The following is a 13,866-nucleotide window of genomic DNA, read 5'->3' as shown; positions in this document are numbered from 1 at the left end:
ATTCCCATGACCAGCAATTTTTGGCATGGTTTTTGTGTCTTCCACTGTGAAGACCGAAGCAAAATAATTGTTTAAGGTCTCAGACATTTCCACATTTCCCATTATTGAATCCCCCTTCTCATCTTCTAAGGGACCAACATTTACTTTAGTCACTCTTTTCCGTTTTATATATCGGTAAAAGCTTTTACTATCTGTTTTTATGTTTTGCGCAAGTTTACTTTCGTAATCTATCTTTCCTTTTTTTATTGCTTTCTTAGTCATTCTTTGCTGTTGTTTAAAATTCTCCCAATCTTCTAGTTTCCCACTAACCTTGGCCACCTTATACGCATTGGTTTTTAATTTGATACTCTTCTTTATTTCCTTGGTTATCCACGGCTAGTTAACCCTTCTCTTACCGCCCTTCTTTTTCACTGGAATATATTTTTGTCGAGCACTATGAAAGAGCTCCTTAAAAGTCCTCCACTGTTCCTCAATTGTGCCACCATTTAGTCTGTGTTCCCAGTCTACTTTAGCCAACTCTGCCCTCATCCCACTGTAGACCCCTTTGTTTAAGCATAGTACGCTCTTTTGAGAGACTACTTCCTCACCCTCAATCTGTATTACAAATTCAACCATACTGTGATCACTCATTCCGAGAGGATCTTTTACCAGGAGATCATTTATTATTCCTGTCTCATTACACAGGACCAGATCTAAGATAGCTTGGTCCCTTGTAGGTTCTGTAACATACTGTTCTAAGAAACAATCCCGTATGCATTCTATAAATTCCTCCTCAAGGCTACCCCATGCGATTTGATTTGACCAATCGATATGTAGGTTAAAATCCCCGATGATTACTGCCGTTCCTTTTTCACATGCCTCCATTATTCCCTTGATTATTGTCCGCCCCACCGTGAGGTTATTATTTGGGGGCCTATAAACTACCCCAGTGACTTTTTCCCCTTACTATCTCTAATCTCCACCCACAATGATTCAACATTTTGTTCATTAGAGCCAATATCATCTCTCACAACTGCCCTGATATCATCCTTTATTAACAGAGCTACCCCACCTCCTTTCTCTTCTTGTCTATCTTTCCGAATTGTCAGATACCCATGTATGTTTAATTCCCAGTCTTGGCCACCCTGCAACCACGTTTCTGTAATGGCCACCAAATCATACCCATTTGCAATGATTTGTGCCGTCAACTTATTTACTTTATTTCAAATGCTGCGTGCGTTTAGGTAGAGTGTTTTCATACTAGTTTTTAAACCATGATTTTTAGTTTTGACTGCAGCCCCTTTATATTCATACATATTGTCCCTTCCTATCACCTTGTGGTTTACACTTACCCCAGTGCTACTCTGCTCTATTGCCTCCTGACTTTTGCATTCTTTCTTGGGGTCCTGTTTATCTGAGCTCTCACCCATTCTAACTAGCTCAGAGCCCTCTCCTGGGTTCCGAATACTCCTCGCATTGAGGCACCGAGCTTTCATGCTTGCCTTTTTATTACACTTTGACCCTTTAGAATTTTGCTGTACATTGGCCCTTTTTGTTTTTTGCCTTGGGTTTCTCTGCCCTCCACTTTTACTCATCTCCTTTCTGTCTTTTGCTTCTGTCCCCATTTTGTTTCCCTCTGTCTCCCTGCATTGGTTCCCATCCCCCTGCTATATTAGTTTAACTCCTCCCCAACAGCACTGGCAAACACTCCCCCTAGGACAATGGTTCCGGTCCTGCCCAGGGCAGACCGTCCGGTTTGTACTGGTCCCACATCCCCCAGAACCTGTTCCAATGCCCCAGGAATTTGAATCCCTCCCTGCTGCACCACTGCTCAAGCCACGTATTCATCTGAGCTATCCTGCGATTCCTACTTTGACTAGCTTATGGCACTGGTAGCAATCCCGAGATTACTACTTTTGAGGTCCTACTTTTTAATTTTGCTCCTAGCTCCTTAAATTCGTCTCGTAGGACCTCATCCCGTTTTTTACCTATATTGTTGGTACCAATCTGCACCATGAAAACTGGCTGTTCACCCTCCCTTTTCAGAATGTCCTGCACCCGCTCCGAGACATCCTTGACCCTTCCACCAGGGAGGCAACATACCATCCTGGAGTCTTGGTTGCGGCCGCAGAAATGCCTATCTATTCCCCTTACAATTGAATCCCCTATCACTATCGCTCTCCCACTCTTTTTCCTGCCCTCCTGTACAGCAGAACCACCCATGGTGCCATGAACTTGGCTGCTGCTGCCCTCCCCTGGTGAGTCATCCCCCTCAACAGTACTCAAAGCGGTGTATCTGTTTTGCAGGGGGATGACCGCAGGGGACCCCTGCACTACCTTCCTTGCACTACTATTCCTGTTGGTCTTCCATTCCCTATCTGGCTGTGGACCCTTCACCTGCGGTAAGACCAACTCGCTACACGTGCTACTCACGTCACTCTCAGCATCGTGGATGCTCCAGAGTGAATCCATCCTCAGCTCCAATTCCGCAACGCGGTCCGTCAGGAGCTGGAGGCGGATACACTTCCCGCACACGTAGTCGTCAGGGACACCGGAAGTGTCCCTGAGTTCCCACATGGTACAGGAGGAGCATATCATGTGACCGAGCTCTCCTGCCATGACTTAACCCTTACATTAACTTAAATTGGCAACAACAATTTTAACAGGTTACATACTGATATAAAAAAGAAAAAGGAAAGCTACTCACCAATCACCAGCCAATCACTTACCCCTTTGGCTGTGACGTCACCTTTTGATTTCTTTCTACTTCTTTTTTTGCTTTTTCTCCCGGCTGGAGCTGTACAAGCTGGGCCTCCCCGACTCACGCTGGGCCTCGCCAACTCACGCTGGCCTTTTGTCGGCCTGGGACCTGCCGCTCCACCTCTCGACCTCCCGCTGGGCCTCCCCGACTCACGCTGGCCTTTTGTAGGCCTGGGACGCTGCCACTTCACACTCGACCTCCCGCTGGGCCTCCCCGACTCACCTTGTGAGTTGTCTGCAATCCTTTGTTCCATTAGCCTTTTGCTGATCAGATAGCAGGCTTTGTTTTGTTTAGTTGTTCCTTTTATTCGACCATGTTTATTTGAGTATTAAATGTTTTTGTTTTATAGAGCAGGACACAGATAAATGCACAATATGATATAATGGAGATTGATACAGATGTACCACATCGTGTGTAAGTACATTCCAATTAATACTCCCTCAGTCACAACTCTCAGCAAATGATAACCACATTCTGCTCAAGCGTCACTCCTCGACGCTCTACAATGCACATACAGAGGCTGCACTCCAGGACATAGTCGACGTATTTACCGAGGCGTATGAAAGCATGGGCCTTACGCTAAACATCAGTAAGACAAAGGTTCTCCACCAGCTTGTCCTCGCCACACAGCACTGCCCCCCCAGTCATCAAGATCCACGGCACGGCCCTGGACAAAGTGAACCATTTCCCATATCTCGGGAGCCTCTTATCAACAAGGGCAGACATTGACGACGAGATTCAACACCGTCTCCAGTGCTCCAGCGCAGCCTTCGGCTGCTGAGGAAAAGAGTGTTCGAAGACCAGGCCCTCAAATCTATCACCAAGCTCATGGTCTACAGGGCCATAGTAATACCCGCCCTCCTGTATGGCTCAGAGACATGGACCATGTACAGTAGACACCTCAAGTCGCTGGAGAAATACCACCAACAATGTCTCCGCAAGATCTTACAAATTCCCTGGGAGGACAGATGCACAAACATTAGCATCCTTGACTAGGCCAACATCCCCAGCATTGAAGCACTGACCACACTCGATCAGCTCCACTGGGCAGGCAAAATAGTTCACATGCCAGACACGAGACTCCCAAAGCAAGTGCTCTACTCGGAACTCATTCACGGCAAACGAGCCAAAGATGGGCAGAGGAAACGTTACAAGGACACCCTCAAAGCCTCCCTGATAACGTGCAACATCTCCACTGACACCTGGGAGTCCCTGGCCAAAGACCGCCCTAAGTGGAGGAAGTGCATCTGGGAGGGCGCTAAGCACCTCGAGTCTCGTCGCCGAGAGCATGCAGAAATCAAGCACAGGCAATGGAAGGAGCGTGCGGCAAACCAGTCCCACCCACCCCTTCCCTCAACGACTATCTGTCCCACCTGTGACAGGGACTGTGGCTCTCGTATTGGACTGTTCAGTCACCTAAGGACACATTTTAAGAGTGGAAGCAAGTCTTCCTCGATTCCGAGGGACGGCCTATGATGATGATGACAACTACTTTAAGTTGAAACCATTAATCAAGTGCCCCCTATCAAAGGGGGCACTAAAACTGACAAATAAGCAAATGAACCTTTTACCGTAAATTTAAATCAAATTAAAATTTGGTTGCCGGGGGTGATGATGCACTCCAGTCCCTCTGGCGCCCACCTCTCGTGGAAAGCCGCGAGCGTACCGGTGGACACCGCGTACTCCACCTCCAGGGACACCCTGGCTCGAATGTAACCGCGGAAGAGAGGCAGGCAGTCGAGCTGAACGACCCCCTCGATCGCCCGCTGCCTGCAAGCCCAAACCGATTATACCCTCAGCTGCTAATTGTTAATTAGGTCACCTGACTGAGTCACCATCACTGACTATATACATCTGTTTTCATCTACCCTTAATTGCCCTTTAATTACACCCCAACTACACTCTATCTACAAAAATTATTTTCTCTCCACTAACCTACTTTACCACGAGGGCGAGAGGAATGGAAGGAGATGGTGATAGGGTGAGATGAAGTAAGGTGGGAGGAGCCTCATGTGGAGCAGAAGCAGCCACTTAGGCCAAATGGCCTGTTTCTGTGTTGTAAGTTTTATATCATTCTATGTTATTTTTGAGCCCACATCTTCATGCACTTCCATTAAACGTCAAAGTGGCAGAAGTAATCCAAACTAAGCAATCATTTGAATAAACAGAGAAACAGATTTAATATTTAATTCGATAAGTCTGCATTAGGGGGCATGAATGTATCAGACTGCTTCTGATCCATACAAGCTTAACTTCCTCTGCTAACTTATTTGTGAGGTAGTTATAGCGTCCTTCCTATAAGGCAGAAGATGGAGCCAGAGAGTTGACCTGCCTCGTTCTTAAGTAGAGCTGGTCATGTTATTTGCTGAGTGCTTTACTGCACAGACTAGAATTAGACAGAGCACTTTGGTAATGGTATTGCTAGTGGTTGCTGCAGTTCAGAAGGTCACGGTATACATTCGTTTGAGTAATAACTGCTTCAAGCTGGCTGGTAGCCACAGAAAGAGCCTTGCAAAGTTATTGTGAAGCTGCAGAGTCTGTTTTAAATAATTACATTGTGCCGGAAGTGTTGAAAACCGCTGAGGATGAAATGTTAACACAACAAAAGGTGCAAATACATTTGGAAATGCAAACTTAGGGAGCACTGCTGTGCAAACGTCTGCAACTCCTGACTACAAACCTAATCGAGAATGTAAGATTCATGAAAAGGTCAGAGAATAGTTTGTTAACCATGAGATTCGAAGGAAAGTAAATGTCTTAAAGGTCGTAACAGTCCTAGTTGTGACTGGCAATGCTGGTTATTGATGTTTTTAGACTCTGATAGCATTTTACAGCACAAAAGGAAGCTATTCAGCACATCATACTCTGCTTTCTGCAATAATCGTGGGGGACTTTAATCCTCATATAGACTGGACAAATCAAGTTGGTAAAGGTAGTCTGGAGGACCAGTTCATGGAATGTATTCGGGACAGTTTTCTAGAACAATACGTCATGGAACCAAGCAGGGAACAGGCTATTGTAGATCTTGTATTGTGTAATGAGTCAGGGTTAATTAGCAATCTCATAGTAAAGGATCCTCTGGGGCAGAGTGATCATAATATGATCGAATTTCACATTATGTTTGAGAGTGACTTGCCCAAGTCCGAAACTAGAGTCTTAAACTTAAATAAAGCTAATTACATAGGTATGAAGGGCGAGTTGGCTAAGGGAGATTGGAAAAATAGATTAAAAGGTATGGCAACAGATAAGCAGTGGCTAGAATTTAAAGAAATATTCTCAACAGAAATACATTCCATTGAGAAACAAAAACTCCACAGGAAAACTAAAGAAGTTAAGGATAGCGTTAGATTGGAAGCAGAAGTTTATAATGTTGCGACGAATAGCAGTAAGCCTGGGGATTGGGAGAGTTTCAGAAACCAGCAAAGGGTGACCAAAAAATTGATTAAAAGGGAAAAAATAGATAATGTGAGAAAACGAGCAAGAAATATAAAAACAGACTGTAAGAGCTTCTACAAGTATGTAAAAAGGGAGAGAGTAGCTAAAGTAAACACTGGTCCCTTAGAGACTGAGACAGGAGAAATTATTATGGTGAATAAGGAAATGACAAATATTTTGTATGCGTCTTCACAGCAGGAGACGCCAAAAGCATAGCTAAAATGGCGGGGAACCAAGCGTCTAGTGAGGGTGAGGAACTTAATGTAATTAATACAAGTAGAGAAAAAGTACTGGAGAAACTAATGGGACTAAAAGTCGACAAATCCCCTGGACCTGACAGCCTATATCCTAGGGTTCTAAACGAGGTGGCTGCAGAGATCGTGGATGCATTGGTTGTCATCTTCCAAAATTCTCCAGATTCTAGAACAGTCCCAGTGGATTTGAAGGTAGCAAATGTAACCCCGCTATTCAAGAAAGGACGGAGAGAGAAAACAGGGAACTACAGGCCAGTTAGCCTAATATCAGTCATCGGGAAAATGCTGGAATTCATTGTCAAGGAAGTGGTAACAGGGTACTTAGATAGTCATGATATGATAAGGCAGAGTCAACATGGTTTTATGAAAGGGAAATTGTGTTTGACAAATTTATTAGAGTTTTTTGAGGATGTAACCAGCAGGGTAGATAAAGGGGAACCAGTGGATGTAGTATATTTGGATTTGATAAGGTGCCACATAAAAGGTTATTACACAAGATAAGGGCTCATGGGATTGGAGGTAATGCATTAGCATGGATAGAGGATTGGTGAACGGACATAAAACAAAGAGTCGGGATAAACGGGTAATTTTCAGGTTGGCAGGCTGTAACTAATGGGGTGTCGCAGGGATCAGTGCTGGGGCCTCAGCTATTTACAATCTATATCAATGACCGAGATGAAAGGACCGAATGTAATGTAAATTGATATCGCCCCTGAAGCTGTACCGGGTGATGCCAGCCACAGCGCAAGTTAAAGGGGGGGTGTGGTGCTTTGGAAAAAAAATGGAGCCGATTTTGTCTGTGCCGCGATCGCTCAGCCCGGCACTCTGTTGGTCCAGGTAAGACCCTTCCAGCACTGCAGAGTTTGCAGCTTGGACCCTTCCCGTTAATGAAGGGAAGAGCCCCTCCTACGTGGCAGCACCACGCGGCCCAGTGTGAGCGCTGCGCCCCGCTCCCGACCCGTCTGCCCCACTACCGCCCCAGAAAGGAAGTAGAGCGCGTTATTTTGCTTTCCACTCCCTTTTGAGGGCGCTACCCCCAATTAAAACTTCTGTGTCTGGCGCAAAGTCTCGCATCTCACGAGTGCTACCGTCCCCAAACGGGGAGCAGTGGAATTTTGCCCCCTACGTGTGCATTGGGGGGGTGGGGGGGAAGTTGCAGGGCAGGAGGAGGGTCGAGAGATATGGAGGGGGCAAGGCCTTGATTGGGATTTACACACAAAGGCGTGAGTTTTAAAATTGAGGCCCTGGGGATTAGAAACCAATGTAGGCCAAGGACAGGGATAACGTGTGAGCAGGACTTGGCGTTGGATAGGATGTGGGCAAGAGTGTTTTGGATGAGCTTAAATTGATGGAGAAGGAGGATGGGAGGCCGGCCTGGAGACAGCTGGAGGAACTAAGTCTGGGAGACCAGGATTTCAGCAGCAGGCAGGCGGAGTTAGGACAGAGGCAGGCAATATAGTTAGGTAATGGTAGTACGCTGACTTTATCATGGAGAAGATCCAGATCCTGTAAAATGTTGCTGCATAGATGATTTAGATTTAATCGGATCATTTGCTTTAGACCGACTGCACGGAACTCGAGAACACTAGTTTAAAAATGAACAACAACTTGTATTTATATAGCGCCTTTAACGTAGTGAAACGTCCCAAGGTGCTTCACAGGAGTATTAGCCGATAGAAATTTGACACCGAGCCGCATAAGTAGAAATTAGCACAGGTGACCAAAGAGGTAGGTTTTAAGGAGCGTCTTGAAGGAGGAAAGAGAGGCAGAGAGGCAGAGAGGTTTAGGGAGGGAGTTCCAAAACTTGGGGCCCAGGCAGCTGAAGGCACGGCCATCGATGGTGGAGTGATTATAATCAGGGATGCTCAGGAGGGCAGAATTAGAGGAGCGCAGACATCTCGGGGGTTGTGGGGCTGAAGGAGATTAGAGATAGGGAGGGGCGAGGCCATGGAGGGATTTGAAAATAAGAATGAGAAATTTGAAATCAAGGCGTTGCTTAACCGGAAGCCAATGTAGGTCAGCGAGCACAGGGGTGATGGGGGAGTGGGACTTGGTGTGAGTTAGGATACAGGCTGCCGAGTTTTGGATCACCTCTAGTTTACGTAGGGTGGAATGTGGGAGGCCAGCCAGGAGTGCCTTGGAATAATCAAGTCTAGAGGTAACCTCATGTGAGATTAGAATTTACCCCTTGCACATACCCCTTGCGCATGGGTTAGCTGAGGCGCTGCCATGGTAATGGTGCACCCCCCCCATAGCTCCCCGGGTCGCCGTGCAACCACCGATTTACCCATTGCACATAGTCTTGGATATGTGGACAGCCACAGCTGAGGCAATAAACGCTGTGACAATTAACTCCATCCAAAAAAAAGCTGGACAAAATCTGATTTGTAACATGCTTGGAGACTGAGCTGATCAATACTCCACAGAACACAATTCCTGTGCTGTTGGGGAGCGGGTTGATTTCCCAGGATACTAAGAAAGGTACGGAATGGGATGGGTGAGATGCTGACAATCACTCTGAGAAAGTTGAATGCTGGGGAAGTCCAGTTACGTTGCTAACAAACTAATGTGAATGCATATTCGGAAAAGGTGACTAAATAGATCCAGACAATGACAGACGAATTAGTCTCATATCAATAAAGGCTAAAATTGATTGTCAGGAGAGATCTGAGTTCCTTTTGTGTATTTACATTACGAAGTGTTGTGTCCAATTCTGGGCAGCACACTTTAGGATGGATAGGAAGGCTGTGGAGAGCGTACAGAAGAGATTTACGAGAATGGTTCCAGGGATGAGGGATTACAGTTACGTGAATAGACTGGAGAAGCCGGGGTTGTTCTCCTTGGAGAGGAGACGGCTGAGAGAAGATTTGTTAGAGGTGTTCAAAATCATGAGGGGTTTAGATAAAGTAAATAAAGAGAGACTGTATCCGAGGGTTGATAACCAGAGGGCACAGGTGATTGGCAACAGAACCCGAGGCCACACGAGGAAAAAGGTTTTTACGCAGCAAGTGGTTAGGATTTGGAATGCACTGCCTGGTAGGGTGATGGAGACAGATTCAATTGTAGCTGCCAAAAGGGAATTGGATAAATACTAGAAGGAGAAAAAGTTGCAGGGATATGGAGAAAGAGCGGGACTAACTGAAATGTTCTTCGAAAGAGCAGGCGTAGATTTAATGGGCCGAATGGCTTCCCTTTGTGTTGTGCTGTTGTGATGAAAATCCACCCTCTTAACCAAGTACAGGTTGAACCTCCTTTATCCAGAACTCCCTTATCCGGCACCATCCCTCGTCCAGATCCATTCCCGGCCACCGGGTGGCGCATGCGCAGAACTCCGACAAGAACAAATTGAAGTCCTTCCTCGTTGCCGACTCCCGCAATCGCTGGCCTGACCTCGCGATCCACCGCGCCCCCCCCCCCGCCCCACGATCTCTCTGCCGCATTCCCAGCCCCAAGCCAATCAGCCCCGATATCCCCTTGCTCAGTACCTGTACCATCCAATTTAACGTGACCACCCCTCGTCCGGAAAAATCCCTTATCCAGCACAGGCCAGGTCCCGAGGGTTCTGGATAACGGAGGTTCAACCTGTAGGAGAATCATGGGCTCAGGAAAAACTGGGTCAAAGCTCTCCTGGTGTCAGACTTAGTCGTGTAAACATTTGGAGCTGGATCTTTGGCTTTTAGGATTTTGGGGCGTTAATGTCTGCGGGGTGGTAAAGTTAGCGCCTGGAAACAGTTTGCGCCTCAGTCAGCAACATTGGGCTGCTGGGCCCTGAGTGTGGGGCGGAGCGCTAAGGGAGGCGTTACACACCTCTCTTAGGGCGCTCAGTGATCTTATCAAAACATATAAGATAATGAGGGGGCTCGACAAGGTGGATACGGAGAGGATATTTCCACTCTTAGGGGAAACTAAAACTAGAGGACATAGTCTTAGAATAAGGGGCCAGCCATTTAAAACTGAGATGAGGAGAAATTTCTTCTCCCAGAGGGTTGTAAATCTGTGGAATTGTCTGCCCCAGAGAGCTGTGGAGGCTGGGTCATTAAATATATTAAAGGCGGAGATAGACAGATTTTTGAGCGATAAGGGGATCAGGGGTTATGGGGAGTGGGCGGGAAAGTGGAGCTGAGTCCATGATCAGATCAGCCATAATCTTATTGAATGGCGGAGCAGGCTCGAGGGGCCGTATGGCCTACTCCTCCTCCTATTTCTTACGTTCTTATGCGAAAATCCCGAGCTAAACAGCCGGCCCAGGAGCGCTGAGAGAGGTTTGGGGAGAAAAAAAAAACCTGGAAAAAAATAGCCAAAGGGTTAAGTCTAAGTAAGATGGAATAGGGAACTCCTTGACCAATTATTTTGCGATTATTTGGAGGGGGGGGGGAATTTGTTCTCTTATCCTCCGGGGAAACTAACAATGCTCACCTGTGCCTACAGCCCTGAGTTTGTAGTAATATGATGGCAGTGTTTACCGTTATAAATGAATGCAGTTAACGAAAGGAGAGATGGCTTTCACAATCCCAGTTTCCAATCAGCGCTATGCAATACATCTCAGCGCCACCGGCTATGTCGCGGTGTTTTCTGTTCCCTGGAGTCGATCTTAATTGACAACAGCAGTCCTGCAAAAATGTCACGCAGAACTCACAACCTATTGCTCGCACATTGCTATAATGGGAGCAAAGTGTGAAAGGCAGACCTGCCATAATATCATCAGATAATGAACTGTATGCTATACAATTATGATAACCTAGCTGGCACACCGAACTTACCAGCTGCATTCGGATTTCAAGGATACCATGAAATTCTGATACACAGCTGTTGAATATTTCATGACTTTATTTGATATTAAGATACCATTGAACTGGTGTGACAACCCTGGACTACCCTGAGTGTTGAAACGGCTGAGAGTCAGGCTGCCAATTAAAAGGGAATTTGTCTTCCTTAAAAGCTTCTCTTGGTGACAGTCACTCATGTTCTGACACCAGATTTGAAGGAATTCTTATTTATGCTCCATTACCTCGTGATTGAAGGAGAATTGTCCATCAGTGTGGCCCACTCCAGGTCCAAGGGTTCTCAAATAATCATTCTGTTATATGCTTCTGAAATTTAACTTGTGGTTTCCCAGCCCCCGGGGCTGTTATCTCATGTGACTGTGCGTTCAGTAATGAGATTGCTCTCCTGTCAGCATCTTTCCTTCGCACCCCCCTTCCCGTTGCATGAGTTACCTGTGCTAAACGCGTGGCAGATATCACGTACACAGTGGGTCAAAGATCAAATGGAACAAACCATTTCATTACCATAAATAAATATCAAACTGTGGAACCAAGATCTTTTTTTCACAATAGAATCCGCAGCGTAAGTAGGGAGGTGAAAAATACCATTCTTGCTACCCCCTCATTCTCATAGGCAGTCCCTCGAAACGAGGATGACTTGCTTCCACGCCAAAAAAGGATGAATTCACAGGTGTTTCTATGAAGGACCTGAACTACATCCTGAAGGGTGGAAGATGCCTGTGGGTAGATTTTTTTAACGTGGGGTGGCCGTTGCACACCAGCCACCACACGGGCTTGACAGAGCTAGGTCTTGGTCCAGTGGCAAGGGTTACCCAGGACAACTGGAGACCAGCTCTGCTGCACGGACCCAGTGTGCACACATATCGCAGTGTGGGCTGGCCCGTGCTCCCTCTGGGCCCAAAGTGCAATGGGCTAGTCTTGACCTTCTTGTTCATGGTCTCTCCCCTGCCAGGTAAGTATCTACCCACACCCCGCTCAAAGCTTCTTCTTCTCAGGCAGTCCCTCAGAGTCGAGGATGACTTAATATCTGGAACATTTCACGAATTTGAGTCTCATCCGTGCTAATCTTCTCTACATCGTTCCAATTTTAGTTATGTGCTGCCGAAGCGAGCACGTGTCAAAGCAATCAATCGTCAAATCTAACCCTTACGTTATCTGTTTTTTTGTCCATTTACGAGGAGAAGGAGAAGACTTGCTTTTTTTCCAATGTATTTTCTCCCTTTCGTGGGTATTCTCGCAACAGTCAGTATCTCCATCCAGCAGGGCGAATGCAACTCGAATACAGGCCATTTGGAAACGCTGAAGTGCAATTTACATTGACTGTTGCTCCAATTCCCTCTCCCTGTGGGGAAGCACATGGACTTCCATCAATACTTAATGCAGTATGAGCATTTTGTGGGCTTAAACTATTATCCAGCCACCCCATGGCACGGCACTTTAGGGCCCCAACCCACATTTCATTTTAATCACTTTCCAAAATATCTTTCTTGAGCCAGTCACCCAAAGCACACTCACCACCTCAAAGCAACAGCAACAACAACTTGTATTTATATAGCGCCTTTAACCTAGTGAAACGTCCCAAGGCCCTTCACAGGAGTATTATCAGATAACAATTTGACACCGAGCCACATAAGTAGAAAATAGCGCAGGTGACCAAGCTTGGTCACAGAGGTTGGTTTTAAGGAGCGTCTTGAAGGAGGAGAGATAGGTAGAGAGACGGAGAAGTTTAGGGAGGGAGTTCCAGAGCTTGGGGCCCAGGCAACAGAAGGCATGGCCACCGATGGTTGATCGATTACAATCAGGGATGCTCAGGAGTGCAGAATTAGGGGAGTGCATGAATCGCAAGGTCAGATACAAGGTGCACCCTACAAACAAGTGGGCCGAAATAAACCCAACGCATTTACTGACATGAAAGGAAAGTGTTATATATGCAGACGACAGATATACTCTCTGTGTAGTCACTGTATAGTTGCATAAGATGGAGACTTGTTCACCTGACGTACTATCAATAAGCTTTACACTGTGTATATACTATGCTGGCATCACTGGAGGGTGCAACTGGTGGAGACCGGGGTTTCCTGCCCTGGTGGCAGGGGCTGTATAAAAGGGTAGCCACCATGCGGCTGCCTCACTCTGGAGTTACAAATAAAAGACCAAGGTCACTACAGTTTGAGTACAACACATTGCCTCGTGGAGTCATTCATAGGTACATTACAGACATAACAACTGGTGACAAGAATACGGACTTTCACGCGATTATGGCTACCTTTGGCACACTAAAAAACTTCGCAGAGGGTGATGATTGGGATGCCTTCACGGAATGGCTCAAGCTATATTTCGTGGCAAACGACCTGGCAGGGGAGATGGACGCATTGGCAGAGAAACGCAAGGCTATACTGCTGACCAGTTGTGGGCCCGAGGTCGCCTCATCAGGGACTTGCTGGCACTCATGAAGGCCAAGGATAATGAGCTGGCTGAACTAATTCGCGACCAACTAAAACCAAGAGAGCATCCTCACAGCCAGGCACAGATTCTACACTCACCGCAGACCTGAGGGCCAGGAGATTGCAAAATATGCTGCCGACCTCAGGAGACTTGCGGCACCGTGTGATTTTGGCATGCACCTCAACGAAGCATTGCGAGACATCTTCGT

General features: G+C 46.6%; 1 protein-coding gene and 1 pseudogene across 2 annotated transcripts in view; both read right to left on the bottom strand.

The window, feature by feature from the left end:
- The window catches only part of prkn (parkin RBR E3 ubiquitin protein ligase), a 1,745,947-nt gene that overhangs the window by 437,453 nt on the left and 1,294,628 nt on the right, over positions 1-13,866 (bottom strand). The gene's annotated exons all lie outside the window — the stretch shown is intronic.
- On the bottom strand, positions 12,235-12,327 carry LOC139274488 (U6 spliceosomal RNA; annotated as a pseudogene).

Source organism: Pristiophorus japonicus, chromosome 9 (genome assembly GCF_044704955.1).
Source record: "Pristiophorus japonicus isolate sPriJap1 chromosome 9, sPriJap1.hap1, whole genome shotgun sequence".
In the NCBI taxonomy this organism is placed as follows: Eukaryota; Metazoa; Chordata; class Chondrichthyes; family Pristiophoridae; genus Pristiophorus; species Pristiophorus japonicus.
The sequence above is the reverse complement of the archived record's forward strand: the minus strand, read 5'-3'. Positions and strand labels throughout refer to the sequence as shown.